This window comes from Pteropus vampyrus, unplaced genomic scaffold (assembly GCF_000151845.1).
Source record: "Pteropus vampyrus isolate Shadow unplaced genomic scaffold, Pvam_2.0 Scaffold169, whole genome shotgun sequence".
In the NCBI taxonomy this organism is placed as follows: Eukaryota; Metazoa; Chordata; class Mammalia; order Chiroptera; family Pteropodidae; genus Pteropus; species Pteropus vampyrus.
The window spans coordinates 1,789,096-1,816,256 of NW_011888950.1; the positions used below are offsets into that span (position 1 = coordinate 1,789,096).

General features: G+C 38.5%; 1 non-coding gene across 1 annotated transcript; it reads right to left on the minus strand.

The window, feature by feature from the left end:
* Positions 1-6,666: 6,666 nt before the first annotated feature.
* LOC111745917 lies at positions 6,667-6,785 on the minus strand. The gene has a single exon (XR_002782838.1). It is a non-coding gene; the product is annotated as a 5S ribosomal RNA (ribosomal RNA).
* Between the last annotated feature and the right edge of the window lie 20,376 nt (positions 6,786-27,161).

The window sequence follows — 27,161 nt, forward strand, 5'->3', positions numbered from 1 at the left end:
CGCCTCTTGAGTCTGACATCTTCTTTGACTCCTGACTTATGTTCAGGAGTAGAATCAATAGAGGACAGGATAATAAAACAAAACAAAACAAAACAACCACCATCAAAAAAAAAAAGTTGACAAAAAAAGCCAAGACAGCTGAGTTCAATGACCTCTTTTGCATGGTACTCAACCACTCATTGACATAACCTTTAACTAGTTAGAAACTGCAGAATAATGTGGCTACTTTATTCAAACATTCACAAAATATATTACAAAAGTGATCTGAGGATTTTCTCTAAACCTTGGGCAATGGAATAGAATCAATTATAAACATATTTACTCTTCTAAAACAAACCAGAAGAAATTATTTTTTAAAATCAGACTTCGGAATCACAGCTTTTAATCAAAAACAAAACATCAATATTAATCAAAATATAACAGACTGATCCTATGATTCAAACTTCTTAGTAACTCATCCCCTGTATCTGCACAAAAAATGTCTTTTTTTTAAAAAAGTTAGTGTATCAAAGCAGCACTTAATGACACACACTTCATAAACTTGTGTCATAGTCTTCATTCCTCACACTGCAATAACTGATTCATAAAAAAGCCTTGTTAGTGACTTCCCAAATGTCTCTTAACTGTATATCCAAAGTCATACACCTTTAACTTAATGATATATAGTTTGTTTTCCTAAAAAGGACCCCGTTTGAAGACACATATTCACAGAGAGAGACAGTTCTATTTAAATATCTTTAAAAAGCAAAAAGCCATCGTGTATAACAGGAACAAGCTGTAGAAAAGCATCAATAATCTCAGACAGGACCAATGCTGGGTTATGGACATTTGACTAATAAAAGCCAAGAATAATGTTTATAGACACCTGGTTTCTAACCATACCAACTGCATCCCCTGGCAGCTGATATGCTCTCAAACCAACCACCACGACCAGCTTTTCACTGCCCAGCCTTATGCCATGCCCTCTTTCTAGACCACCTGTTAAAAGGCTTTGTGCCTATACGCTCCAGTAGACAAAATATGTCAAGTCTTTGCCCTCTTGTTTGGTCTTCTGTATGCGTGTGCCTCTTCATATGTGCATGTGCGCACACACACACACGCACACACACACAGAATTTCCTGTTAGCATGTAAAACTTCTTAGTGACCACATACTCACTACCTAAGAACAGAAGGTGATATTCCCAAAATAGATGATTTTACAAAAAGACAAAATACACTTAACTAGCACAGATCAGCTGACGATAGAAAAGCAAATATGAAATTATGATTCCCAATGGCTCACAATGTTCAAAATTTCATTTCTGTTGGTTTATTCCTCTTTACTTCACATGCGATATTACACATTTCTACAGAAAAAAAAAATTCCAAAAGATCATTTCCATTTAGCAATTTTTTCTTAAGAAAGCAAAAGAAAAACAAGACTCGAAGAGTTTCTTCACGTGGTCAAAGTCACATAGCTAATTACAGGCCGTGAAAAGATGTCGACCAGCTCTACTAGATTCCAAAATCTATGCACTGTCTCCTCACCACATCCGCTATCTTAAAATGCACACGCCACATAAGAGACTCATCATCAACATTGTGGATAAAATTTTCTGAAAACTTACTCTTTTTCAGTTATAATGCCTTACGCGCATTAACTCATTTAAACCCTACCACAACCCAAATCAAATCGTACATCCATCTTACAAGATCATAAAAGCGACACATGGAGAAAATAACTTGTCTAAGATCTCATACCTGGAATGTCGCTGAGAGGGAATAAAATTTCAACAGCTAACATCGGAAGAGGCCGTTTAGCTGCATGCAGTGAAGAACAGGCTCTGAATCCGAACCACTTAGGTTAGAATCAAGGCTCTACCACTTCCAGCTGAGTGGCCCCAGGGCTACTAATTAACCACTCTAGTCCTCAGTTTCCTAACTGTAATAATAACAGTACCCACCTCAACAGCGAAGTTAGCATGAGCAGCTTTTAGGACAATGGTCAGCTCATACTAAGTGCTGTGTACGAGTTAGTTGTTGGTGTTGACATTATAGCTTTTGTTATTTTAAGGACTAGTTGGTGAGTACGTTTCATTTGCAACAATTGTGGTCCCTAAGAGCAGAGGGTAAGACCTTTTAGAAAGACCGTTCAATCATTCTCAGGGCCACCCCTGCCCATATGCCCCTTCTGCTGTCCTCAAAGATCAATACGAAATTGTCTTCTTCCTAGAGAACAACATGATTTAGAGAAAGGCCAGGTATTCTTTTCTACCGCATCCTCCTTGTTTATGTAGTTGTGTTGCAACAGGTTTTCTCAATCTCACCAATATTGACATTTTGGGCCACATCCTTCTTTGTTATGGGGGGAGGGGCTGTCTTGTGCATGATGTTTAGTAGCATCTCTGGCCTCTTCCCACTAGATGCCAGAAGCACCAATCCCCTCCCCAGATGTAACAACCAAACGTGCCTCTAGATATTCATAGATGGTCCCCTCCACACCAAAGGCTAAGTCCCTTCTTTGTTTTGTCCCTTAGACAGATCCAGTTGATTTTGAAAGGGACATCCATGGAGAATTTTCAATTTGAGAACAGGTCTAACACCTACGTTATTTGTCAATAGGATCTAGCCCAGTAACCGGCATACATACAGTAAGAACTCAGTAAATATTGATCGAATTTTAAATATTGCAATTGTGTAAATTATACATCAAAATAAAAGTGTGGCCATGTTGACATTAAGGAGGAAAGAGCATATTTATATGACACACCCAGCTTTCTGACCAAAGGTCAAATAAAACACACTGATTTCTGTTTGAAATATGGGACAGACCTCTTAAGTAACTTTGGTTACCTGCCAGGATTATCATCCACCGATCCCAGAATTGTGGGAAGTGTACATGTAATTTTATTCCTAAACCATCATGCCACTTCCCATGACTGGGAGTAGAAAAGGAGCTATTTGAACAGCTGTCAGTACTTCTGAACAGAATAGCTGAAGAAGGGGAGGAAAGGAAGTTGGTTTACTACTACTTGCCACGTGTGTGCATTTCTGTCCTGGAGACCTGAGCTTAGAGCAGTAACTGTGGTAACCTAAACCTAACCCATGATGGGCTTTTTTTTTTTTTTTTTTTTTTTACAATTACCCATTTTACAGATAATTGATGATATAGAAGTAAATTGGTGGGAGATGGCTGTATAAAAATTGTAATATCATTACACATTATAATGATGAACACTCTTCCTCCCCATTCTTGAAATGGTTGGCTGAATTACCACAAAAAATTGAGCCAAACACACCTTCTCCAGCTCAAGAATTTTATCCTACTTTCAAGGAGTCAGAAAGTGACAGGATACAAGATCCGATTTTTAAAGGGGAAGGGGAGGAGCGAGAAAAGCATCGGATTTGTTTTCATGAGTCACATTTGATGTGAGCTCTGCTCTTTTTCAGCGACTAGAACAGATTTTTTTAAAAGAAGACAGGCTGAAACATTTGCCACTTTTGAAAGGTAATTTGGCACTGTCAAACTAGTGACATGTCAGGATTCAGTACAGGCATTTTGTTTTTATAATACAAAGATCAACGAGTCAAGCAGATTTGAGCAAAATAATAACAGGAAGAGCCCTTGTCTTTTGAAAGAGATCTATCAAACTTGGAAGTAATTTACATAAACATTGTAATCAGCCCATGCAAAAGTCCCTCCCCTTCCCTTTACAAAGCTAGTTATTATAGGACTGGCTCAATCGTAAAAATGTTTTGGAGAAAGCAAAACTGGAACTGAATAGGTTAGATAAGTGATCATCTGAGATATGAAAACCCATTCTACAACTGTCTTTAAATTTGGTTTTCTTTGATAACATAAGGGAAAAATCATACTTTCGGTTACTTTCTAAGAAGCCAGCATGTTGACAAATCAAAACACTTAGTAAAGCGTGTGATTCATCTAGGGCTGGAACTCAAAGAATTACAGAAATGGCTCAGAAAAGAGTATATAGTGAATAAAAAACACACACACAAAAGTCAATAGATCTTGCATTTTGAATTTCAGTTAGAAACTAAACTCATGTAAACAGATGCCCAAATTCTACCATCTTATAGGCAAAGTGAATACTTTTTGTACATTTAATTTTGTAAACTAAACATTCTTCTGTGGCTTTAAAGTTCCAGACATATTTGAGTCCATTTGAAAATTCAAAGTGAATTATCGTGCTGTCACTGTGCTTCGGTGTTATGGAGAGAAATTAAAAACAATGTTGGAAAAGATCAGCAGGAGAGAAAAATCATTTCTTGGCACGGAGCTGCTTTCTCTTTCTCTTTCTGTGCATTAAATCCTACCCGCAAGTCGTCACAAGGCAGTCACTGGGTTTATGCTTCTCTTCCCTGGCTCCAAAAAACCCATTCAATGTGTCTCCCCATCCGAACTGCCTTTTTCTGAAAGTTCTTATTCCAGCCCATCCCTCCCCCTTCCCCCTCTTCCCCCTCTTCACCGCTCCCCCTCACAATTATATCCTATTTTACTACGTCCCAGTCTCCCACTAGATAAATGTTGATAAATTAATTCTAACTTGTGTTTCAATTGCCTAGGCACATAAATAATTAGATAACAAGCATTTATTAAGCACAACTACTAATATAATGATTTGTCTTTTTTTATTGGTATTTACTCTTTATTCAAGGACTCCCAGAAACCAGTACTTTAAATATTAGCTGTACAACATAGTGAGTAGGCTACTGCTTGGGTGGATATCTTGATTTTATCTGTGCTAAATCTTTGACTTTGGGTGCATTATTGGGTCTCTTTGGGCCTCCGTTTCCTCATTAGTGAAACTGGATGACCATGATAAGAATGCTTTTTATATAGGGCTGCTTCGAGGACTCACTGAGATAATTTCCTATAAGGTATTTATAATAACAAGTAACCATACGATACACTAAACAATACATATAATAACTAACTAAACATGATATTCACTAAATACTAATTGTTCTTCATAATCTGAGGAACAAGGTCATTAGTGGTACTTGCCAGGCTCTATGGCAGACATTCAGAGATAGATTTGCAAAAGAGACATTTTATAGTGTCCTCTATCACATAATATAGTTATGATAGCTTTCTCAGTTCTACATAAGAATGGCACCAGCTATAAACTTCAGAAATAGAAAATAGTAGAAACTGAGATAAACTGGATTATTATTTCAATAAACAGCCAAAACGGGTGTCAGTGGCTGTAATTCTAAGAGTAACCATCTTATAAGATTAAGTGAATAGAGGTTTAGAATCATGGTAAGGATAAATATTGAAAGATATATTAGATCACTTTTGCCTTATGATGTATTTTTACATATGATCATCATTTTAGGGTAAGAGACTGAAGCCAAGGTACAGATCTAGTAAAAATCATTCTCATCAACATCTATGACTGTTTTTTTTTAAATATAAAAAAAGAAATCATGAGATGCAAATATACAATTTGTTGCCATAGACTCTGATAATTTCTAACATACATGACTGCTTTGAATTAATCAACTAATTAATTTCTTTTCCTTCATTGGAATAGGGGAAGAAAAAAGGGTCCTTTGTTAAGAATTTCTTTAAAAAATATGTTCCAATACCCTACTTTGTGAAACACAAATGTAGAAAAAAATATGGTCAGAAATTTTGAAGATTAAAAATCTCTAGCATTTTTCCAGAGCAAATATTAGCATATATGTGTCATCTGGTGGAGCAAGAGTTAATATTTAAATTTAGATTTTAAATATATGTATTTTTATCAGTTGTCTAGCCCCTCAATAGTCTATGTGACAGGTTGGGTTCTCCAGAAGGTGATGCTGAAATGGAATTTGGGGTGAGTAATGTTTTTCAAGGATTAATCCCTTTGGAAAGAAGGAGTCAAAGGCAGGATTGGGCAGAGGAAGACTTCGACTGGGATACTGGCCAGACAAAACCTCAGCCAACCCACCGGGCGGCTCAGGAGTGAAAATCTCTGGTCACTCCAGCCACGATGGGGCATTGGATGAATGACATTCAGGTATTGCCTGGCCATGGGCAAGGCAGCTCTCTGCAGCTGAAGCAAACACTGAAGGAGCCGACACCTGGAAGACTTTGCTGATCAAATTATCTTAAACTGGACAGCAGGTCTTTTCTTAAGGGCCATCTCGGGGGTGCAATGTGGTAGCTGTCACGGGCTGTTAATTACTTATGTGATTTTTTACCAAAGAGTTTTAACAAACACTTACTTTTGCATCTAAAGAGTTAATATATCAAGAATCACAGCATTTTGATTCCATCTAAACCAAATTTGCTGGCTTCAACAATAAGCCCCATTGTTAAAAGAGCTATTTCTACAAATAACTTCATATTATGAAGCCCCACTGCTATCTTTCAAAAGTTAAAAGATACTGGGAAGTATCTACTGGGAAAAAGTATGAAACGATTATTCATTTTGCTCTTTGGTAATCTTTAATGCTCTTAATAAATGCAGGCCATGTTCTTAGCCCTTTCTGGATTACCTCTTTTTCTGTGTAGGTAATCTAAACTGTGTCATGGCTTACTCAATTGTTTTACTGGAATAGTCTGTTCCAGTTTCTTTTTTTCTTTTTATTTTTTTAGGCGAGGCAACCCTTGGTTGACCTCACAGATTGTAAGAATCTTGTGAGCTTACAATTTTTTATTTTTTATTTTTTATGCCTACAGCACCTGGTCTTCCTAGGTGGTCTCCCATCCAAGTACTAACCAGGCCCGACCCTGCTTAGCTTCCAAGATCAGACGGGATAAGGCTTGTTCAGGGTGGCATGGCCATAGACTCCAGTTTCTTCATGTACATAAAAACACAAAATAATATGCTAACCTTTTCATTCCAAGCAAATATAATCTATTCCCAGGTAAGAAGAGATATCAATCAGGGGCATGAACACCAGCTGCTATAAATGCATCAATAACACAAAATAACTGAGTAGAAAGTCCAATCCGCATTTAGCAGGTGGGCTTATTCCAGTAATCTAGGAACCCTGGCTCTTCTCTGGTGGTGTCACTACTTCCCAGTCTCCTTGGAGTCCTTTACTGGATCTTCCACTTTCAGCCAGCCAACCAGTAAATCGAGCGAGGAAAATCATGTGTGGCCAGATCTGGCCACGTTGGACATCACTGCTTCCTTAGTCTCCAACGTACCACAAGAGAGGCTGGAAAATGTAGTTTTCTATTGTGTCCAGAAAAATAGAATAGGATTGATGAGCATCTATCTAGTCTCTGTCACAGAGGACTATCCGGTAATCGTATGTTTCTGAATGTTTACTTACAGTATTCCCAATCTGTATAAAATTATTTCAGAATGTTGTTATTATTGGGAAAGGAGTGTCAGGTAAGGTTAGATTGATTCAAAAGAGAATTTGATGTCGCAAAAACATATATAAATATTCCAATGTACATCAGTGTATTGCACATTTCTAATGGAACTAGGTATATTTAGAATTGGTGCTTATTTCAAAAGGAGTGAATCCGTGGCTTGGGAATGATTTTGACTCCGACAAGCATATAGTTGTTGATAGGCCATGTGGCAACAATTTTAATACCTACTTGCTGGTGGATGCCAGGTTAAGAAAGATCTGTATTTAAGGATAAGAGAGGCCCTTCCTTCGGTCACTCTATTCTTTACAAATGGGACTCATAGACATCTTTCTCTATTGCCCCATTTAATTTTGCTTCTCCGGTCTGCAAGAGCCATGAATTCAGGAGTCAGATCTATTTCATTGACACTGAGCCAATGGGATCCTGAGGCTGGCCTTCTCCTGACTTGCCAGAGCTGATTTTGTCCATCTTGTCCCAACTCCACATTCAGCACTGTCATATCAGTAGCTTAAAATCAGCCATCATGGGAGTATTTGCACCACAAAAATCACCCAGTGTTACAAGTGACGTCTTGCTCCAACCTCCAAGATGATTTACCAGCACACCGCTGACAGCCTACTACATATTTAGTAGCAGCATACTTGTCCCAGGAGAGAGGGTTATGCTGTGGTTACAAACACTCCCCAAATCTTAGTGTCTTAACAAAACAGCAAAACTGTGTTTCTTACTCACATTACATGCACTACATAAGACGGCTTTAGTCAGTGTGGTCTGTCTGGGTGACACTTGGGTTGACAGAGGCATCATCTTGACATCATCTTGACATCTAGTCACTGCCACAATGAGAAAGGAAGCTCTTGAAGCCTCAACTTAGAGCTGACTCATGTCACTTCTCTTATTTAATTGGCCAAAGAAAGTCGTTGGTCACACGTAACCTCGAGAGGTCAAAGAAGTGAAATCCTACAGTGTGCCTTAAAGAGGGGTGAACTAGATTTATTTGAAAAACAACATTAATATAATGATAATTGCAATAGCGTTTGGTAAATAAGAACATAGCTTCAATCAGTGTATTAGTCAGGGTTCTTCAGAGAAACAGAACCAGTAGGATGCATATAAATATAGATTTATTATAGGAGTTGGCTCACACAGGTATTGAGTCATGGAGACCAAGAGGTACCACAATCTAGTAACTGCAAGCTAGAGAACCAGGTAAGGTGGTTTCATCATTGAGTTTGAGTCTGAAGGCCTGAGAACCGGGAAAGCCAGTGGTATAACTCCTAGTCTGAGGCTGAGGTCCTAAGAACCAGGGAGGCTGCTGCTATACATTCTGGAGTTCAAAGGTCCAAGAACCAGGAGCTCCAATGTATGGGGAGCAGGAGAAGATGCGTATTCCAGCTCGAGAAAAGAGAGCAAGAATCTTTTCTGCTCTATTCAGTCCCTCAAGAGATGTGATGATGCCGGCTCACATTGGTGAGGGTGACCCTTCTTTACTCAGTCTCCTGATTCAAATGCTAATCTTCTCCAGAAACGCTCTCAGAGACACACTCAGAAATAATGTTTTACCAGCTACCTGGGCATCCCTTCGCCTGGTCTAGTTGACACATAAAATTAACTTTCACGATCAGATAAGCCTAAACTCAAATGACAGCTTCACTTCTTGCCTGCTGTATGACATTGGTCAATGTAGCTAACTTCTCTATGCTTCCAGCTCCTTAATTATAGAATGTGTTGCAATAAACTTAATTGATAGAATGTGTTATCAGTTACGCTTCTCAGTCTTTTCCATGCTTTAGAACACTGAGAGATTGGTTATATTTATACCTAACACTGACAGAAAAGATACTGCTGCTTGTGGCCAGAGGCACGTTGCCTGGACATCCCTGCTTTCCCGCAGTCAGAAAAGATCAATATCTAGGCACGGTTGCAACTCATTCTAGGCCACGTGTGTGCCTGGTGGACAGAAAGAGCTCAATAAAGCTTAGTTTCTGCTACTATATTTTTTATTAGTTGCTTAATTAATATCGAATGAATGGATGGGTACAAGTCACACAAGGACCATGAGGTTGGTACTATTTTTCCCCTTTCGCAGAAAAAGAAGCTGAAATTCAGGAGGGTTTGCCATTACCCAAATCCTGAATGACTAGGAAGCATCCCGAGGACCCAGGAACCCTGACTCAGGCTGGGAGCCTTGGGATTATGCTGCAGCTGCCATACTTAACTTAACAAAGAGGGGACCTAGTGGTTTTGTATAAAAAATCAACTTGAAATTTCACCACCTGCCTCCTTAAAACAAGAAAGTTCCCTGATGCTCTTATAGGATATGTGGATTGACTTTTGTGTTAACACAATTTTTAGAATATTCCCAAAGTGCGAAGTGAGGGCAATACCTATATTTGGCCTGAGCATATGTGGAAAAATGACTTTTTCCCTTCTGTATAGGTTTTAAAGAGATGTGTTTAGTTCAAAACTGTCCAACGTTTTGAGAAAACTTTAAACTCACTTAAGGGAAACAGTGTGCTGGCTTAATCTGGCCTCTGTCACTATGTTTAAATTATTTAGAACCTTTTCTTACAAATCCACAGCAATCGATTTTCAATTCCAGCAGGGTTTATCAATTGCACCCAACTCTACATGGTATATGAATTTGGACGGCTTTTTAAGTTGCTCTGAAAAAGGAAAAATAACCTATAAGAAAGTTATCACCATGATCCTAATTAAAAGACGGGGCAGATTTATTAGATGGTTATTTTTAACAAAACCCCAGTGGTTTCAATAACCTATAAGCTCAGCGACCAGGAAGTGACCTCATTAGTTGCCTGAGTGACAATGAATTATGTTTGTTCTCCCAAAAGGACTCGTATATTTTCCAGCGCAAAGAAACATTCTTTCTTTTTTCTTTTCCTCAAGAAAAAAAAAAAAAAGGAAACAAAAAGCATTTTAATATCATTCTCCTCAATTAACTTGATTGAAGTAAAGATTAAACCTGTCTTTAAGTTCCATGAGAATAATTGTGAGCCAGACTCCCTTTCTTCTTACCTTACCACAGCCCCAAATCCCAAGGGTAACAGGAAACATGGACTAAAACAAAGTCTATCTTCAAAGCTTTGAGCACCGTATCTGCACCATGGGAAAGGAAGCATTTGATAAAGGAATTAGAACAGAAATCTTAAAGGATTGGGTGGGAGAAAGGAAGTTTCATTTCTTCCTGGTTACCTCGCACAGTTGCCCTGAATTTTGCAATTTGTTTAATCTGTAGAATAACCTTGTAGGTGTAGGGATATGATTTAGCATTTCCTTATCCTTAAAACCATGCAGGGGTAGAGTAAACAAAATTTGGATTGCTTGTAAAATGTCACTCAGTAAAACTGATTTAAATATGACTTCTGTTTTTCTTAAATTTCCAGATCTAGAATTTATTGGTATATATATCTTATTAACACAGACACATCTAATTCATAAGACAGAGGGTTTAAACACCTCCAGAAATGAGTCAAACACATTAAAATACGCCCCAATGACATTTGCAACAGAATTCAGTATATGAGAGAGGAGTAATTTCGTTCACATATAAGAAATCTTCCAACATTTTGCTGGCAGTAAGAAGCAAGAGAAACAAGAGCCTGCTCGGGGTAGCCATGTGTGCGTTCAAAACGATTGCTCTACTTATAATCTTTAAAATGGCTTCCATCTTCGCAAATTATGGATTTGGGTTTTTGTATTTCTACACAAAGGACACTCATGTTTCTCATTTGAAAACGGGAGTTGATTTGAGTATTTGGGGTCCCTGGTGTTGTTGCTGGGGTTCAGAGTGAGGAGACCTATCTCAGGTAACACGCCGAGTATCGAAGCAGATACATTCATCTCACAATAAACTGGGGTCAGTGCTTGGCCAGGATGAGCAAGGACAGAAAGAAGCCACACAAAATCAGTTTTACTGAGTGACATTTTACAAGTAATCCAAATTTTGTTTACCCCTGCATGGTTTTAAGGACAAGGAAATGCTAAATCACATTCCTACACCTACAAGGTTATTCTGCAGATTAAACAAATTGCAAAATTCAGGGCAACTGTGTGAGGTAACCAGGAAGAATTGAAACTTCCCTTCACCCACCCAATCCTTTAAGATTTCTGTTCTAATTCTTCGTCCTTTGCTTCAGGACCTCAAGCAAAGGACGAAGAACTCAATGCCTGGAACAAAGAGGCTGAAACCCTGTTCTGCCAATGGCTAGTTATGACCAGCAAAAAAAGATATCTTGCAGAGCTTCTTTTTCTTATCCATAAAATGGACTAATACTTACCTCATAGTATGTCTTAGAGCATTGACTGGACTTATGCTAACTAAATGACTGTAAGAAAGAGGAAATAGGTTGAGAAGTGGGGTGAAAAAGGCGAAGGGATCAAGAAGTACAAATTGGTAGGTACAAAATAGTCATGGGGATATAAATTACAGCACAGGGGATGTATCAATAATATGTAATAACTAGATATAGTACCAGGTGGGTACTAGACTTACCAGAGCGATCACTTTGTAAGTTATATAAATGTCTAATCACTATGTTTTACACCTAAAACTAATATAATATCATAAGTCAACTATAATTAAAAATAAAATATAAAAAATCATTTTTTAAAAAAGGGGATCATCGTGAATCATTCAGATAAGCTTAATGGAATCACCGAGCTCCTTAAAGGTGGAAGAGAGGAGCAGTAGGGTCAATGTCAGAGTGATGTATGGTGAGAAAGTCTTGATGGGCTCTTGTTGACTTGAAAGTCAGAGGGTCCCACGAGCCAAGGAATGCAGGCAGCCTCTCGAAGGAAAAGTCCTCTAGAAGGAGCACAGCCCTGATGACACAGCGACAACTGACTTCAGGCTTCTGAACCTCAGAACTAAAAAATAATAAATTTAATTTGTTTTCAGCCATGAAGTTCATGGCAATTGTCATAGCAGCAATAGGAAATGAAGACAGTGGCTAACTAGGACTCGTAATTGTGAACAAAGTAAGTTCCACGTAAGAATGACAAGTGGCATCTAATGTGGCTCCTTGTGAGTGGATTTTCTTTGGAAGGTCAGATAGGATATTATAGAAAATCAAATTTAAAATTAAGAGAGCTCCTCAAGAAATTGAGCAGCAGGGGGAGGAGGATTTCAAGTCAGATCACACCAACACTCTCCAAACTAGGAGGCATTTGATGCAAGTTCACTTTATAAGGCACTAAGTTAATTAGCTAAAAGCTCCCATTCGTGGAACACTTAAATATGCCCTGTCCTTTACAGAACTTTTAAATGTAAACAACAACCTTACGGGTTGGTTACTATTATGCTTATTTCACAGGTTAAATCTGAGGTTCAGAGAAGTTATTTGTCAAAACCAATAACAGAAAATAAGTGGCAAACCCTAGATTCAAACTTGCCTCTCATCCAAAAGCTCACATTATTCTGTGATATTACAAGTATATGATTCTTGAGGTTATGACAGTTATTCATGTAAGTTTATGAGTGTTTATGACATGGTTGCTGCGTGCCAGGCACTATGCTAGATGATGTAGTTATAACAAAAAGCTAGAGAGATATGTGTCCGGTAGTCACAAATAATTAAATAACAATATCATAAAATGTGATGAATGCAACGTTGGGGAGAGTACAGGGCTATGGAACCATCGTAGAATAATCTGAGTAAGAGAAATACAGAGAAATACAGCATAAGAGAAAGGGTCGTGCCATGGAGCACAGGTAGGAAATGGTCAAACATAATGGAATAGGAGGAAGTAGAAAATGGACTGGGAGATAACAAAGAATATAACCCGATCAATAGTCGAGAATATATGGAATGTAGGAGTGATAAGAAATGGGGCTGACATGGTGGTAAATGGCCGTCAGAGAATGGAGACCTGTGCCTTCCATCTTATCCTAAGGACAATGTAAGTGTAAACACGGACTGACGTAATCAGATTTGCATTCTTGATAAAGTATTCTGATTGGTACAGGGGATGGTTGGCAAGGGGTAATACAGTTACGTAGGTGCCATAGGTAGCACTACAGGTAATGGCGAAGGGGGTAGAAGGAAAGTGTCACATTTGATTGACGCTTGGGAAGCAGAATTAACAGAATTGCATTAAGGGGCAGATTGAGGTTAAGATACCTGTAAAACTCTGAGGAAGACAGGTGCACTAGTGGTCAGCCACATACACAGGACTGGCTCTCAAAATAGAGTTGTGACCAGGCTGTAGAAAGTCATTCTTACTAGTGTATAGATAGCAATCAAATCCATGGAGTAGATGATGCGATCTAAGAATTAAAGCGAGAAAAAGGTCCAAGGACAGAGCCCTCAGGATCAGCAATATTAAGAAATAAGGAGAGGAAAAGGCAGCTGCAGGAAGTAACAGATGTAGGAAGAGAGAAGAAAGAAAGAAATGAGAGAGAAACCAGAGGAGGAATGTATGTCAAGAATCAGCGAGTGAGTGTTTGGCAGGGTTTGAATTCAAGGAGAACACGTGTCTTCTGTGATTGTGAAGTGTGCTCATACTTACTGCTCCCTCTGCCTGGAAATGTTCTTTCCGTATCTATGCATCTCTCTCCTCCCAGTCTTCTACAAAACCCCTACTCATCTCTGGAGCCACGCCTGAAAATTTACTTCCTCTGAAATATGTCAGGATTGCCTGCTATGTGTTTGGCAGCACCTTGGGTTTTTTTTGTTTGTTTGTTTGTTTTGTTTGTTTTTTTCTTTAAAGAAGCATCATAATCACAGTAGGTTAGAAGTAACCAAATAAATACATGTCCAGTTAATGCCTTGCTTCTTGCTCTATCTTCAGTGCCTTCCCCTGTGGTGTTGGGTGCAAAGCAGAATCTCAGACAACAAGGTTTGTGTGTTTAGTATGTGAATAATCAGTGATTGCTCAATAAATATTTGTTATTTTGAGGCCATATAGACATTAACTGTGTGTACTCTGCAGCCATGTCGTCTGGGTTCTAACCCTGACTCAGCCACTCCTTACCTGCATGTATGACTTCAAACCATCATCTAACCATTCTGCAGAAAATCTAAACAGAAAATCTCTTGGATTCCCACTACGAGTTAATTTTCTCCATAGGATTTTGATTCTTTATCATTTCACTCGAAAGCATTGGTGAGTAAATGAATCTCCCACGAACACATCCCAGAGATGGATGACCTTTGCCCTTCCTTCCACCTCCAAGAATTTATGCTGAGGATGACACGAGGCGATGTTCGTAAAGGTGTTTATCAGTTATCGAAAATGAAACAAAGCTCAACTGTTGCAGAGTGATCATCCTTCCTGGCACCTAAAATCGCCTCTCATCTATGTCTGTGTTTACTATTGGTTCAGTTTTAATGACAGCTTCATACTCTGCTGTTTAAACAACCCTTCTTAGACTTGCAGTGGAGCAGGTGGAATCAGTAATTGCTTAATTGTAAGTGTATAATAAGGCTTGGCAGTTTCAATAATATTCACCGTGATAAAATAATGGAGAAAGATAAGTTCCCTTAGGCAGATCTAAAAGTCAAAAATAGCGTCAACAATTACCCAGTTTTGCCGGCCTCGCTGTGCCATGCTGTGTCTGGAAAAAAAAAAAAAAAAAAAAAAAACAACTAGATGGAGGACCAAATTTTAGGATCAGAGTTTGATTATCTGCCATGATCTAAAGTCTTCCGGGTTGCTCACTTTGTTTATTACAGACAAAAACATCATACTGCTGGTGTAAATACATGGTGATCCCAGCTCAGTATATATGTGTAATTTCAGTTGTCCATCTAAAATAGGGCTGATTACTCTATAGGCAACTAATTAGACTCTATTGTGAACGCTCTTGTACAACACCATGAATTCATAAAATATTGTCCTGAGGAAGAAATAAAATCTGTAACAGTGAACTAATTTCATCTGTGATGCCAACTCACTTCTAAATGGTATGTGGTGACCATCAATGCATCTATCTGCCTCACGTATACAAAGACAGACGAGAGGGTTTTATCGTCATCTTCCATGTCTAGGAAAAGAGGAACTGTCAGTAAACACTGTGCTATAAGCTCAAGCCCTCTACAGAGAGGGGTCAGTAAACTTTTTCTGTAAAACGCTAGGTAACAAATATTTAGGCTTTGCAACGTATACAATCTTTACCACAATTATTTAGCTCTGCCACTATAGTGTGGAAGCTGTGATAGATGATAACTAAACAAATGACTGTAGCTTTTTCCAATAAAACTTTAGATAAAATGGGCGATGGGCCAGATTTGGCCCATGGACTGTGGTTTGTCAATCCCTGAGTTAGAGCCTCATGTTACTCTAATATTAGCATTCCAAACAATATAATTCTTATAACTGTGGCATCCACAGATACAGGATGCTTCAGGATATAACATTTTCAAGTGGACTTACATGTTTTTAAATAAATTGAGAGCATGCCCAAATTTCAGTATGAAAATTATATTTCCTAGATAACTTCTTTTACTCAAAAGTGGCACATCTTTATTAAAACTTGCATCCAGATTTTAATTTAAAAATTTGTCACAGAGTGGCATACTCAATTTGATTAACTTGTTTAAAAAGGTAAATCAAGGACATTTTAAAAAATATTTACTATTCAATCAAATAGGTAATTCAGTTTGGGTAATTAACCAAGTATCTAGAAACCTCTATCCCTATTTGCCTTCTCTTTTACTGTTGGTTTTCTAAATAATAAGCAACTTGTCAATTAGTTTAGAAGATTTAAATCTGAAGTATCCTCTCAAGTCTCTAACAATTATCAGCATCTCTATTCTCTGAGAACAGGCAAATATCATTACCATCTTAGACACCTAAGATGGACAGAGGATTCAATTCCTGCCCTCTTCCTCCGTTAGAAACCTCTTTCTCGTAAAGTTATTTAATTATCTTTACCGGAAGAAAATTACTTTATGATTAAGAGTTAGTAACCCAAAGCACCAGAGATTATCTATGAATACCAGCCAGAGCCTTCAATATGTTTCACGAAATACTGGGATATTGTCAATAGGGATGTGGATGAGAAGTAGGCTGGCCTTTCTGCTAGATTGTTGTTCTTTGCTCTTATTGTCACTTTTGTTGCTCTGTGCAACAACAACAACAACAAAAAGTTGTTTGGGAGAATAACTGGAAACTATAAGAGAAAAGTATCCATATGAAGGGACAAGAAAAGAAAGTAAACAGGAAAAAGCAACAACAACAACTGAAAAGAGGTTTGGTCTACTTAGTGCCTAGTGCCAAAGACTCTTAGAACATATTAATAGTATCATTTTTATAGTTATTTCTAAAATGATTAAAACATTGAAGTTTCCACTGCAAGAGGTTTTTTCTCTTTTGGGAAATTGGAGAATGGTAATAATAGAGAGGTTAATTCTCTCTGCTTTGTGCACGGGTCGGGCATGACTGGGGATTGAGGTGAGCTAGCTCTTTTTCATTGTTGTTTCAGGGGATCTAGTGCATGATCTTATGCTGCCTGAGCTATCGCCTGATACAGATGAGTGGCGATGCGGGTCGTCTGATGCTACCTTGTTTCAAAGCAGCTGCACCTTCAGATTATTGCTCGAACCTGTTTATGAACTTGGTGCCCTAGGCTGTATTTCATTCTTATTCCCAGAACTCTTTTGTAGCTTCCAATTTGAACTTCTTAATCCCTTCACTTTTTTTCACCCCAAGTCCCCTCCCATCTGGCAACACCAGGTTGTTCTCTGTATCTATGAGTCTCTTTTCGTTTGTTCGTTTATTCTTTAAATTTTACGTATAAGTAAAATCATATGATATTTATCTTGCTCTGTCTGACTTACTCCACTTAACATAACACCCTGAAGTACAGCATAGGGAATATAGTCAATAATATTGGAATAACTATGTACAGTGCCAGGTGGGTACTCTACTAATTGAGGGGATTGCTTCATAAATTATATAAATGTCTAACCGCTGTGCTGTACACCTGAAACTAATATAAAAAAATGTTAAATGTCAACACTAATCGGAAATAAATAAATAAATAAATAAGTGTTCTGATGTCCTTGAAACATTGGGGGAGAAAAAGAAAAAAGAAAAAGAAAGAAAATGAACTTGGTGCCCTTTATACTCTGAGCAGTCAGTAGAAAATGTCTGCACAGTGCTCTGAACTCCTGGGTGTCATGTATTAAAATATGTGGGCAATCGTTTCGCACCCTTCTGGAAGAACCACAGCTTTTGACTTACATCAGAAACCCAACTCCAGGCTGAATCTGGTTACACGAACGGTATCTATCCGTGCACCTTTGTAGCACTTAGAAAAGAATCCAACAACGATCCCTATTTTTCAGGAAAACAAAAATTCGAAAGCAGTCAATCAGTAGAGGGTGAGCAGGGCAAAGGGCAAAGGACCTGAACTACAGATCTCCCCGTTTCTTCTTTCTCCCTGTAAACTCTTTCCCAGTTAACGACGAGGATGGGAATTTACTTGAAGAAACAGAGACCTCAGTTCGCTTCAGGGCTCTGACCTCTTGGTGCAGGCTCTCAAGCACACAGGTCACATTTTTCAGCTAAATGTTTTCGAGCTGCTCCTGTAGCTGACCTAATACTGCCTTTGAGTTATAGGTCATCAGTTCTCTATATCAGAATGTTGTGTTGCACTCTTGGTTTTCCCATCAGACAGTGGCAGTCCAAGTTAATGGAACTGGCTGAAATTTTAAACTACCATCTGCTGGCGCTTGATCATGAAATGAAGGCATTGGCAGTCATGGGCATCTCTATAACCAGGAAATTATAGACAAGCAGGAGGATGTGCTGGGCAAGATCTGATCTCAGAAATTACGATTTTTTAAAAAATAAATTAAAAAGTTTTTATCTATATGGGGGATAGAAAACTGAAAGCGACAAACAAACAAGACAAACAAAAACTCATAGAGAAAGACAATACTTTAGTGGATACCAGAGGGAAAGCGGGGAAGGGGTCAAATACATGAAGACAGAAGGAAATTCGACTTTGGGTGGTGAACACACAATGCAATATACATATGACGTATTACCAAATTGTACTCTTGAAACCTATATAATTTTATTAACCAACGTCACCTCTACAAATTTAATGAAAAAGAAGTTTTCTGTCTATTTAGTCTCACTTATGGCATTAAGCAGTTTCAAAAATACAGAAATTTAATTTAATTTAATCCTGTCGTACTGTGTGATCATTTAATCTTCTAAAACTCTTCACATAACCACCATATATGATTTTCATTTTCTTTACTCAACAGATTCATTTTCATCTTGCGAGAGAAACTCACATCTATAGGAACAGATATTTTTGCCCCTGATTGGGCCATCTAGGGAACAGTAAGAAAAATGGAAGTTTCGATGGCAAATGTCAAGTTAAAAAAGGCAGATCATTATTCAAATTTTCCAGCAAAGTTGGTCGTGTCACAATTTAATGTCAACGAGTTGGACTAAATGCAAAATGAAACGTTTAAAACTGCAAAGCTATATCTCACAAGGATGGCCATTATTAAAAACAACTTACTTGTTTATCTTCCTTTTTGGACTAACATGAGCTGTGACCCTACAGGGTTTTCCTTTAAAAGAGACATGGGCACTGCATTTGGCATTGCCTGTACTTACTCCAATCTTGCTTCTGACTGCCGACAGGCATTATCCCCCAGCAGATAGACGAAAGTTTCAGCGTATGTCACATTCTTTATTCACGCATCTCTAGCACATGCACAGGTACACTGTTCAAAGCAAGATGATTCCTGATGACACAATATGAGTCTGTCTGTTCTTTGGAATCGTGAGTACTGCAATTGAACCACAAGCAAATAAGCAAGCAGGAATGGCTGTCTGCAGAACTTCCTGGTAAGACCTGGGTGTGCCGAATTTGTGTATCTTAAAACTGGCATTGCTCTCTCTCTGTGAGAGGGCATGTTTAAGTATATCAGTATTTCCCTTAGACTAGACCATCTCTACACAATCCCACCCTCCATCAGACATTCAGCAAAGATTTAGCTGAATTCTTATTTCTTTTCTGTGGTTGTTAACATTCATATTTTTGTGCCCACTCGATTCATTTTATATGATTCATACTGAAATGGCTTACCTCCTTCATAATAACAGATAATGAATAGCATCTGTATTTAACAGGCCCAAAGGATTTTAATGTAAAGAGAAATTAATTTATTATACCTAATGGATTAAAGCTTTGATTTTGAAGAACAAAGTATAATCAGATTTAAAGCTACTGGAAAAATAAAACTAGTTTTCCATAAAAATTAGTTAAAATCTGATTGGATTTAGACTTCATATATACATAGTTGTGTCAATAATCTTTAATCAACATTAAAATGAGAAGTAAGAATTTAACACTGACCTCAATACCTTCTGCCTTACCTGGACTTCGCTCATCCAGGAATATATACACAAAGACACAAACATGCACATACAACCCCACACCCACATCCACACCCACATATAGACATTCTCTTTGATGTTCTAGCACAGCTCTATGTAGGCTCGAACCTACCGAATACTCATTTAGCAAGGTTCTATGTAGGGAGGAGACTCTGGAGAATAATTAGAAAATGGGTTAATTAACCTTATTCCATTTCCTCTAGTACCTAATCATAGATATGTGTCAGTGAAATACAACTAAAGATGTCATATGACAAAGGATATCTAATTATTTGCTATAGCACATATCCTGAAACTTCAATTTGAATATTGCATGTTTGCAGTTTAGGGGTTGGGTTATAGTAACAGCTTCCCAAATGGAGGCTTAACAGCCATGTTTTACACCCTCGGGTTTATTCATTGAGTTGCTATCAGTATGGTCTTTATAAATGCAGGATCAGATCAATGAGATTCCTTGCTGACAAATCCCTTCTGGTTCTCAATTGATTTCAAAATAAAGCACCACATCCTAAAATAATGAACCCAAAGCATTCTGCAGACTGATTCTGTCATACTTCTTCTGGCTTATGCTTTGCCACAACCTCTGCTCATATTGCTGTCTTGTGTCTCTTATGGCTCAGTAATCCCAAATATTTGCAGCAACTCAAGCACGACATTTACGAGTCCCTGCAATATATGTTGAGTACTTCCTGTACATCTTGCTCTGTGGCAAACGTGGGCTAAATAAACAGGGAAATAAGAGAAGGGCTACATTATTCTATTAAGGACTGTCCCCAGGTTTATTAAAAGATACCCCAAGAGGTTATAGTGATCAATAGAATAAGATCTTTGAACCGATTAGAGGACTATTTGTGATAGAGACCCCTAAGTAGGTAGCCTTCCCTAGCCAAATTATGATGGGTGACACAACTGTGAAGAAATCATTGAGACAGCGTAGGTAGAGGTTGTCAAAACAAAGAGCAATCGAACCATACAGGGACTAGTAGCTACTTCCTAATTCCTCGTGCTGAAATCCCTTTGGGGACAGAGTAAGGCAAAAGAGGAAATTTTCTACGCATGGTTTCTCTAGAGATTAATGCCTTTACCTTTCAATTATTTGCTAGTTGTTGGTATATTTTGCAAGATGACAGGGAGTCAATACTCTTAGAGACAATAATCTATTCACATGTGCTAAATATATTTGACTTAAATAGAGGAAAAAGTTAAAATTACGAAGTATATCACTACAAAGTAACAGCAGATTGTAGGGTCATAGCTTCACCGAACATTAAACTTCTTTACTCAAACAGTCCAGCCTGTGTCACTTCTGCGATTTCTCCCAAGTACCCTTTCCAGTGATGTAGTTTGCTAAGCTGAAATAAGTCGGTTTGGGCAAGTAATCAAAAGCTTTAGAATGATTGGATGCTTCTTTGAGAGTAGAGTAATCCAGAATCCTCCAAGCTGGTCAAAGTGCTTAAATTCTGCCTCCCAGTTTATGGGCTCCCAGTTTATGCCTCCCAGCCATGAGTATTCCATAAAAGGCTGACATACTCTGTGCATTGTAGCTTCCTGGAACTTTTCTGCTTTGCTTTCAAAATTCACTATTCTAAACCCAGCCTTTCACACCCAGGTGGCAATTTCATCTTTGTTTTAGCCAACCATATGTTTTAGATGCCATCCTGGCATTTCATTATCCCTCCTCCTCCCTAGAAGAGTTAGACTTACTCTGCTTTTCAGTTCCCACTTCACACTTGGGCCATAAATTAACTTGCCCTTTGCTCCATATTTCTTAGCCATAATCAGCCAATCAAATGTTTGCCATTCCTAGCTCCCTAGCTCTAGTTCTCGGAACACAAGTCTGGACCAAGCCCTCAGCCCACAGTCACTCCAGGGAGGAGATCAGACTCCAGCTACGTGACTACCTTCAGTGAAAAATTGATGGTGTCTACTGGTGACGTAGATGAAAAATGAAAGATTTCTTTCAAAATGCAGCATAGCTAGATAAGAGTGATGCTGTGACTTTAGATACTTGAAAAGGAGGAGAAAGCTGGGTGGTATACGGATTCAGAGAAGCTAATCTGAATCTAAAGCATGACTTTGCAAAGACAGCCAGACGCTCCAATGTACAGTGTGTCTGAAGGAGGAACATCAAAACCTCTAGCTTGGTACAGGTTGCTCTATAAAGTCATATCTGGTTAGTGGGATATTAAAAATGAGAAAACAGTCCGTAGGTTAGAGCCCAAGTCAGAGAGGTGTGACCTCCATGTCTCAGTCATTGATTGTCATTAGTAAAGTCCAAATTAGCTCCAGTGAGGGCCTGGCCAGGGTCCAAGGGCAGACATTCAGTCAGATCACCAACTCGCTGTGTCACATCTGGGAGTGGGCTGTGACTCAGCCGGGAAGTAGTCACTCACAGCCCACGTAGGGATGTCCTAATATCAGGTGTATACGACTCTCAGTGAGGTATAATATGACTCTAATTCCCTCCAGCTGACAACACAAAGCTATGGATTGATCTTCTCTGATTGACCAGAGTTTGGCAATTACATGAGACAAAACCTACATTGGTGATTTCGGTTCATTAGACACATATTCAATATTTTTAAATTATGGCCTGGCAGAATATACAGATGAAGGACTTATGAGCTGAGCTGGACAACTAAAGAACAATCATGGAAGAAAGTTTGAAGGACTCTTTGGCCCCCTTTGAAAAAAAAAAAAAGGTCAACATCTATACTTTCTCATACATGGCAGATCTCTGGTTTGAGACACTTTGTAACCAGGACTGGGGGTGGTCCAAGAGTCAGGGATAAGAATTTCATTTTTGAGTAGGGCATAATGCCCATTACAGGTTGCATAGTGCATACACCTTCTGACAGAACCTAAAAGAAGCCCTAGAATATCCTCCCCACTTAGGGAGAAGTGGTGAAGCCCTGGGGGAAGAGAGGAGCAGCTCATGGGGAAAGGCACCTGGACCAATAATAAATGAACTAGATTTAATAAGCTATGACACTGAGCCAATAGAGTTTTTCTTGCAGTAGGTGGAGTTTGGATTTATTTTTCTCTAGCCGTATTTGTTTTCATGATATTAGACTAGAGATAAAGAGAGAGAGAGATGAGAGGTGGAAAGAAAAGAGAGAAAAAGATCCGGGTTTTGAGGCTTATGTTGTTGAAGGTCAAAAACATAGAGAGGAAAGAATGGTGGCAGTGTTGAAATAACTGGCTTAGGGATCTACACGGAGGTCAGGATCTAGGGTAGTCATTGTTGGGATTAGAGTTGAGTGCCAGGTTTCTTAGGTGTTGGTATTGGACTGCCTAGATCACAACCTCATGGGAATAAAATCCTAGACATCTGCATTTTATTAAGCACTCCAGGGGTCTCTGTAGAATGATGTTTCAGGACAGTTGACCTACTGAAAAGGGAGAGGAAAGGTAAATGGAGGGATGGGATTGGCAGGTGGCAGAGAGCATGGGAATTTAGGGGAAAAAGACACATACTGTGTGCTCAAAATCATTGTTTAGTAAATAAGTATAAAATAATAGCCAATTACATATTTAAGGTCTTTTGAAAAACTTATAATTCTATGGGTGATATGATCTATGGCTTAAGTAGAATGAGGCATTGTAAAACACAGTGCACTTAAAGCCAGAAGTCTTGGATTCAAGCCCTGGTTTGACATTTATTTGCTACATGGTCTTGGCGTATCACCTGGCAAATATCAATGATGGTCATAAAGATCAAGTAAACTAACATACGTGCAAGGGTTTGTGGACTACCGAAAACATACACATAGAGTGATAATGATTATATTTCCTGTACTGTCACATTGCTAACTAATAACTCATTATATTTTAGTACAATAGATATCATCCTACAGACATTTGTTTTACCAAAAGGCACATGTAAATTGGGAGAAATCTCATAGAATAGAAAGCTCTGTAAATTCTGCGTATAAGCAGTTCTCCAACTACATATCTCTACAAAATTAAGGCAAAGGCTAGACCAGAGGATAATGAGAGATACTTCAGGGCATTATGTGCTATACATTTTAAACTCTGATATAGAACATTCTCTTTCTTTGCAGCTCGGATAGGCAACCCCCGTGACTTCTGAAGCACTGTCCAAGCGCTGATGGGCTGGATGCCCACAAATCCCTCTAAATAATTGAGTGCCTGTGGTCTAGCTCCAGAAAGCTCGCTCATGTTCTCCAGAAGAGCATTGATTTGCCAAGTCTTATCACACTCCCACGAGTTATCCACTTCACTTAACGAGATTCCCTTTATGGAAAGGCAAAGAATATTCTAGTCATTTATCAGTAGATGTTTCGTTCAAATCCCATCCCTGGCAGCTGTTGCAGTTTGGGGTTGTATGTATGTGTTAGCTGAGATTTTTAAAAATTCATTTAGCTCCCTAGTCATGGACATTTCGAGTAAGACTTTCAGCCCACTGCTGTGCATCCTCCTCACAAGTGTTCTCCAATAGATTGAGCTTTACCCACTTGGAACTTCTTCTTAGCCTACTGCGGAAGAGATGGACAAAGAAAAGGGAGAAACCCATGAGTCTGCAGGATGGAGAATGGAGAATTTGGAAGCTGCTCTCACACATGGCACTTTTTTTGGATCAATCACAATAATATCAATAACACGAATAAGAATAACATTTAGATTTTATGTGTTTATATTACAGAAACTGCTGACTGACTGAAATACATGATTCCACTTATATTTTAAAGTAATTCTACAAGATAAAAAATCAAATAGAAACCAGTACAGAAAGGTATAGTGACTTACTGAGATCCCACAGCAGTAAGTGACAGTCTGGATTTCAACACAGGCACTTCGAGTCCGAAGTAAGTATTTAGCTATTGCATATACTACCTACTGCTAATTGCTTGGAATTACTGAGAATTTCTCCCAAAGCTGAATGTTATTCCTCTCTATTGGTGCAATTTGGCAATGGGTCAGCTAGTTCTCAAGGAGATGATTAGTGGGGCTAATCCAATATTTAAAATGTGGGTTTTCCAGGCTAAGTAATGATCTGTGGTATGAAATAGTGTTTTTCGAAAGTGAGTGTAGGCTATAGCTCTAATTTTCCTGGCCTGGACTGAGAAGAGGCACAGAGAACAATGAAAGAATTTCAGTTATAGGAATGAAATACTGTTAACCACTAAGAAAATGGACTCATGTAATTTCATTTGATTGCAGAAGGTTTAATTAAACCATCTCATCTAGAGTGGGAGGGGAAAGCACCTCAAGTCTTCATCAGTTAAGGTACAGACATCATCTTAGTCATGGAGTTGAAAAGAACTCCACCTTTAGGCCACCGGGGTTGGGGAATGTCATTCTTCTAGTTATTGGAAAAGCCAATTTTATCCAGTCCTAGTGTTACAGTAACAGCTGCTTGCATTATTAAAGACTTTCTTCATTGCAGATGTTGTGCTAAATACTTTACCTGCATTACCTTGTTTAACCTCACGACAACCCTGTGATGCCCATTTTACAGATTAGAAAATGAAAGAGCTATTAAGTGACTGCTCCAACTTCATATTCCTAATAAATGGCAGAGGCAGGTTTGAATCCCAGGTGGCTTGGTGGCTATGAGTATGTCATGATGCCACCAATGAAATTATAGGAGAAAAATGATTGAGAGCCAAAGGATTTAGGCTTCGGTCTCAAAGCCACCCACCATTGGCCACCTGCCACCCACCATTCAGGAAATGCCATATGAGTTACTCACCTCCCACATCAAGATGCAGATAACAACTGCCCTATTTCTCCCACAGTTTGCTTCCATTGCGTGAAAAAGTATCCTACACGAAGGATGTGATACAACAACAGACTCTCAAAAATATTTTCAACTTAAACCAATGGAATTAATTATTTTTGGTCTTCGTCAAACATGATCAGACTTGAATTGCATTTTACAGGAAAGAGTATGACTTTGATAAATAAAGGTGTATGGGGGGACAACATCCCAGAAAAGATGAATTACATGAGCAAAAGTACAGAATAATTTGGTAGCCCCTGTAAAAAAAATAGCAAATAAGGATAGAGTTCAATATGTTCATTTGATAAATGACAGGCAAAGCTGTTTGGATTTGTGCTTTGAGCAAAGTGAAAACACACTATTTTTTAATGTGGGGTTTGTGTCTCATGTGATTGCTTATTCTGAGGGAATAATGCCCAGAATAAAGTAGGAGAGGAAAAAAGTAAAGCCACGCAGACCAGTAATCATACTGCTGCACTAGTTGAGGTCCTAAGTGATAAGCAAGTGGCATGGCCATAAAAGAGATCAGACAGATGTAATGGACAATATGGGGGCGCTATGCGGATTCTGGAGGCTGGGCAGCGATCTGAAGTAAGAGGAAGGAAGGGCTAAAAAGACCTGAGGATTTGGAGGCTTGGTGCCTGGGGAAAAGAGCGTAAATGAGAGAATCCAGTCTAGAAATCTCCATGAGGAAAATAAATGATGGTGGAAGTCTAGGGTGGAGGTGGGAAATGGGCAGTTAAATATAGATAGAGAAGAGGAGCAGTGGAGAGAGCTCAGGCCTCAGAGAAAACAATGTAAAGCCATCTAAGTATTGGTACAATTGACAATGAAGCCATGAAAATGGCTAAGCTTTCAAGCCGGTCCAAGGGATGATGGGGTAAGGAGTGTAGTTCAGTGCATCTCTGCGTTTGGGGGATTAGAGAAAGATCATTTCAACAGGAAGTCAAAAAAAAAAAAAAGAACAAGATGGGTTCTCGTTCAAAAGATTCAATATGAAACTATATAATTATATATATAAACATAAATATACATGCATGTATGTATGTATATATATGTATACACACACGTGTGTATGTATGTATTATCAAATTCCAAAGTGAAGGATTCAAAGAAAAGCAACTCAAGTGTCAACTAGACTCTTGCACTTTAACGGCTTTTGTTAATAGCCTTTTGTTTTTCTTAAAATCGGAACCAGGGGCTACTTTCTATAGGTCGACAGATTGTTAGAAATGTCTTTCATGCCCAAATGCTTTTATTTTTCCCAATGAATAATTTTCCTTTATACCCATTTTGGCACCATTTATTCCATAATTTCCCTCATCATCATCTCATTTTGCTTCCAGAAACATATTCTCAAGTGCCTAGCGATGTAATAAATACTCTTTATGGATGCTGCCCAGCTCTTGATTATGTGTAGAATTGCTGAGCTGTAATGTGCTACCGACTCTAATATTTTTAATGCCTCTTGGAATCATACCAGCATTAACCATTTATAAAATACCAACTGCTACTCAATATGTAGAAATGCGATTGCATTTCACCGCTTGCCAAAACAACAGGCCTCTCTGAGATCATTTTTCTGTTTTTGGTTTCCGGGAGAATACAATATTGAGATCCGTGATCAGTCGCCAAGTTCAGGCATAGTGGTAGTTGTTTTCTCCTAAATGATTTTATTATATTGAGGATTTGCCTCAGGACA